Raw genomic sequence first — 6000 nt, forward strand, 5'->3', positions numbered from 1 at the left:
ATTGAATCCAAAAACAATATGAATAAACAAATGAAAAAAAAGAGAGAATAAAACGTGATAAGAAGGTAAACAAATGAATAGAAAAAAGATAAAAACAGTGAACAAATAAATAAAAAAAGATTTAGATAAAATTAAATCTTGTTGCAAATAATTAAAGAAATCGAAACATAGTTAGACAAAATCAAATATATAGAGAAAAGATAGATACCAAACACATATTTAGGAAAAAAAAAATCCGGATGAATTATATATTTAAATGGAAATTTGATAACTTATCCTTTTACAATCGAAGGTTTCATTTATTTAATTTTTTTTTATTGAAACAATACGTTTGAAATCTAATAACTCAGGAATTACACTGTATCTAAACTATATCATTACTTCAATTCTAACAATTACAGTATATTTATAAAAACACAAACTACAAAACCAACTAGGGCAAAACAAGAATTCAGAAGATATCCTATACATGATCTACTCGGGATTTGCCAAAAATCTTATTATTTTTTAGTTTTGACATTTTTCCAAACGAAAGCTAAATTGTACCTACTTATTCCAATTACCTTTTTTTGGACCAATAAAAAAATTCGAGTTAGTCGGGTTAGGATGGGTTGTCGAGTAATTTATTTTTTCTTTTCTTTTCTTTATTACATTTTTTATTAACTTAAAATATTAAAATATGTCTATAACACGTATTAATAACTAAAACTTTATTAAAACTCAAATGTTAAATACAAAAATTCAAGATATTTATTACAAACTTCGAGCAATCATCATAATAATATATAAGTTATAATGTTTAAGTTATATTTTATATATTTTTTAATAATACTAGAAATTGGGTTGGGTTGAGTCAACACGGATTTTTAAAAGTGTAACCTGAACCCAATCCAACCATAAAAGAAACATAAAAAAAATTCAATCCAATCCAATCCAAAATTCAAACTAATCCAACCAAACTCTTATAATTTAGGTTGGTTAGTTCGAGTTGTTCGAATTGTCGGATCATTTAACATCTCTATTGGTATCGAATTTTACCGGCGCTTGATTTTTAGTGAAGTTTTCTTTATATATATATATATATATATATATAGTTGAAAAAGAAATAGTGAATCAAGTGGAGTCACATAAATGTCATTTCAAATGCACATGTTTTTTTTTTTTTTTTTTATATAGTAAAGAGTAGGAGATTCCAATCACAATCCTCGTGATCAATAATACTCTCCTATGCTAATTAAGTTAGGTTCAATTTGGTTATTTCAATTTCACATTAAATTATAATGAGATTAGAATAATAATAATGACGACGACGACAATGACTACTTTGTTGTATCAATCAAGTTATAATGACCGGGTTTTAACCTTCAATTTTTGTATCATCTAAAAGTTTATTTAGATTGACTAGAAAAAAATATTTTTCAAAAAATTAATTTTTATTTAAACATATTTATAAAAGCGGCTTAAAATACATTTTAAAAGTGTTTTAAAGATTATTTTGAGAGGTTATCAAACATTTTTATTTTTTTCTAAAATCACTCGTTATTAAAATTAAATACTTAAAAAGTTAAATTAAATGGATCGTAAATGTTTGGTTTTCAAGTAAATGAATAAGATCACATTTTGATGTCAACACTACTTAAATTAAATTATTAGATATATATTTAACATACATATAAATAAATGTCTAATGAGGGCATGTGGTTTTCAAATAGAATTCAAGATCATGCTAAATAAATACGTACACAATGAACTCACAGTTTTTCTTTTAATTTCTACTTTGACAAATGGGATAGGAGGATATGAACACCTTAGTGCAACTATTATTGAGCTATCAGCTATGTTTATTTTAGCTGTTAAATTGCTTATTGTATTTATGGCAACATGAGAATGATTTAACTATATTAGACCTATACTTCTTTTGAGATCAGAAGTTCAATTCTTACTCTTTACATTTTGTTGTAATAAATATAATTTAATTAATGTACTCTTCGTTAGATTTTAACCAAATTTTAGTATTGCAATTGTCTCACGTCGGAAAAGTCGAAAGAAGTCATGGGCTCTAAACACTATAAAAGGAGTCTGTGTTTTTAATTTTAAATGGTCACAGTTAGAAGTACTTTAAGCTTGGTTACTAACTCTAGTTAAATTTCTTTTAGTATTCTCTAATTAGATAGTGGGATTAAGAGAGTTTGAATAGTACAAAAGTTGAGAGAGAGTGTTCTTGTAAATGGAATAAGAAGGCAGAATTATTTTGTATTGTAATAATAATAAATTTTCACATAGTGCAACTTTTCTTGTCCGTGTTTTTCTTTTTCGTTTGAAGTTTTTCCACGTTAATTTTTGTATTTTCAGTTGTGTTCATTTCTTTTAATTTTTCTGTTTATTCATGAGGTTTTATTCCCAACACTTTTTGCATACCTTCATCTTCAAGTTTTTTGTAATAGAAAAAAAAAACTATTTCAATTATTTCAATACTTTGGGAAGAAATTAGTTGCATATTTAAGTCTAAAAGCACATTGCAATTGGCTGAGTTTTGTGTCACTTTCGATTTTTTAAGCCAGTTTTCATCATTGAAATTTTTTAGAAACTCCTTTAATTAACAAGTTAAAAGCAAGGCACCTTACATTAGCATCTTAAAATTTTTTAATTAAACACAACTATTATTTTTTACAAAACACTACTTATCATGTATAAATTTATACTCCAAACGTTATGCATACTCGATATAATCAAGATATGAAATTTGTCAACATCAATAAAAAATTAACTATTTTTCTTATTTAGTATATTTATGATCAAATAAAGGGTGTGAAAATTCAAATCAATAGCTTTTGTCTTTTATCAATTTTCTTCCTCATATTTTGTAGTTTGTAGTTTAAAATAAAATAAAATGTTTATTTTTAGTATAATCAATCATGCATTTTTTTTAGGATTTTTGTTTTATCGAAAACCATCCATCATGCATTTATACACTAAAAAATGACCATGTATGCAATTTAGATATAAAATAAAATTTAAACAATTTCTTGATTTATTTTCAATCAAAATTTCAAGTGCAATGTTTCTTTTTATTATATATTTCCAATGGTCGCCCAAATTCCTTCTATGTTTAGTTACTTTTATCTCTTGTACAACTATTGAAGTTATTATTTTTTCGTTATTCTTATCAACTAAATTTAATTTAAAACATATATGCGATATAAATTTTAAGTGCAATGTACAATAGGTAAATTTCACACATTTTTAGGTATAAATCCTATGAAACAAACACAATTATCCAATTATTTTTAAATATCTTTTTAAATATTCGTATAAAAATAAATATGACTATATAAAGAAATAACTTCAACTTAAACTCTTCTCATTGTCTAAATAAATAAAAATAACACACACACAAACAAAACAAAATCCCTAAATTGCATATTTGGCCTATGAACCCTACTAGAATGGTTAAAATCTTTGATATATACTATACTATATTAAACATATCTTCATCTCTTTTGTGTATTTTGTTTATAATTTTCAGTCTCTTTTTCCCTATCTAATATAGAGCGATTTATCAAAATTTGAGATACGTGGTTGAGAAAGAAACAAAATTCAAATTACAAGTTCGTTGTGAAGTTGGACTCAAATTATAATCTTGTCAATAGATCAAAACATAAACCATGGTAACAAATTTTTTGTATTCATATCTATGCAAACATAACTCGATATATTGGATAAGAAATCCATTACTACTTTAAAAGGTTGATTGTTTTTTTATATCTTACTCCTAAAATAGTGTAAAAAATATTTATATAATTCACTTATAGTTTTACAGTTAAGAGAGGTGTTGGATTTTTTTGATAAAATATTAGAAGTGTAGTTGTCCCAATATATAAAAGATTTAGGAAAGCCATGAGTTTGTCCTACATTGAAAAGGTTTAGGAAATTAATGGGCTTGTCCTACATCGAAAAAGTTTAGGAAAGTCATGAGCTCTAAGCCTATAAAAGGAGTTCATGTCTTTGGTTTTGAGTTGTCCTAGTTAGAAATACTTTAAGCTTAGATGTGCTAATTGTAGTTAAATTCTCTTATACATTTTCTAGTTTGAGTGAAAAATGGTGTTAGTAGTCAAAAGCTCTCACTACTACAAAACTGGATTTTAATGTGGGTTTAAAATTGATGTTTATAGGGATACAATGTTGAATGAAAATCGACATTGAAGATCGTGTTATAAAAGTTCTTTAATGTCGGTTTTAAATCAACATTATAGATGACCCAGATTTCAATGTCAGTTTTCAACCAACATTGAATACTATTTTTAATGTCAGTTTTTCACCTATTTTTTGTCAGTAATTATCCGATATTAAATGTCTATCATCGTTTTGTCATTACAAAATAAAAGAAAAATATATATTTGTTACTTTGTACGTTAATATTTCTCTTTTTCTTGTACATGTATAAAAAAAAAAAATCTTAATTGCTTTTACAAATCTCCAATAAGTCACAAAGGAAAATTTGGATGATAATTTAACTCCAAAACCAAGATAAAATATATTTTTATATCCAAATCAACTCCATATAGTTTCGACAACAAATCCTAACGTATCAATCAATCAATATATACTAAAAGAAATTACATGAAAATATAGAACTTATATTTACATAAAAATACCAAAATATGGAAGACGGAGTCATATATTGAGACAATCAAGAGGCATTAAGTTCCTAGAACTAGAACAAGGTAACTTTCAAGTTATAAGGAGAATTACAGACAAGGGGAAAATGTTACATGATTAATGCATATTTTGTGAAGTTAAGGTGGCTACAGACCCAAAAAGTTGGACTCTCCATGCCTACAAGCAAAAACGAGAATGAGACAACATTTTCAAATAACAAAATCTGATTACTGAGTCAAAAGATAAGCATGTAAGAAAAGAAACCAGACAAATAGGCACACCAAGTAGAAATTCACTTACCTATTGTTTTGCTAAATTATGTTAAATAAAATTCTCAAGAAACCCTTAAATGTTTAAATTCACTCCAATTCAAGCACTTTCATACAACTTTGATGAGAAATAGGTAGTTGCATTCAAACTAGTTGTACTTAAATTTATCTTAAATGTTTAAAAAAATAGATAGGCACACTAAGTAGAAAATCACATAACGAAGACAAATGAAAACCAATTAGGCACTCCCTCCCTTAATGCTTTTTACATCAAAACTCCTAGCCATATCAAAGCAATCATATAAAAAACATTTAAAGCCACTACCTTAATTGCAATTATAACATGGTCAATAAGTTCTTTACCATCAAGTTGAAGGGATCGAATCCCAAGCGAAAGTGTGTGATTGCCTTACAATTTTATTTTCGATTTTACATAAATAAAATACAATATAAAAATAATAACATAATGAATAAACAATTAAGATTAGCATGTACTTAAGAGAAAAAAAAAAAAAAAAAGAGGGAAGAGCTAAAACTTACCTTTGTGGATTCTCAAATTCTTCATGATGGTCTCCACGTCTTCTCGGAACATCTCTTCAATGATCAAAAGATATCACCGTAAGTGAAACCTTGCTATTCTCTAGGATCCCAAGAATTGGATGTGTAGTCTCCAAGACTTGGAAGAGGAAGAAGTAGTAGAGAAAAGAATAGAGATTTTGAGAGTAGTAGGAGACTAGGATAAAAAATTCCCAATTTAACTATGTCACAAACATGGGCCATGAAAACCAATTTATAGAGAGGAGGGGTGATCCTCTTCTCTTAGTATTTCCTATTCCTACTCTAGTTCTAATTTAACTAAATAACTTTTATTTAATTGTCCAATAATTAAATTACCATATATATTACATCCAATTTAATATATAGTAATTAATAAATAAATAAACATCCCAGGTTTATTTATCTCTACTTCTCAAAAATTAATTAATTAATCATTAATTAATCAATTAAATGACTATATTAAATCATATTTAATATAGAATTAATCAACATATAATTATCACATATTTATATG

Source organism: Benincasa hispida, chromosome 12, assembly GCF_027475165.1.
Source record: "Benincasa hispida cultivar pf3 chromosome 12, pf3_genome.v1.1, whole genome shotgun sequence".
In the NCBI taxonomy this organism is placed as follows: Eukaryota; Viridiplantae; Streptophyta; class Magnoliopsida; order Cucurbitales; family Cucurbitaceae; genus Benincasa; species Benincasa hispida.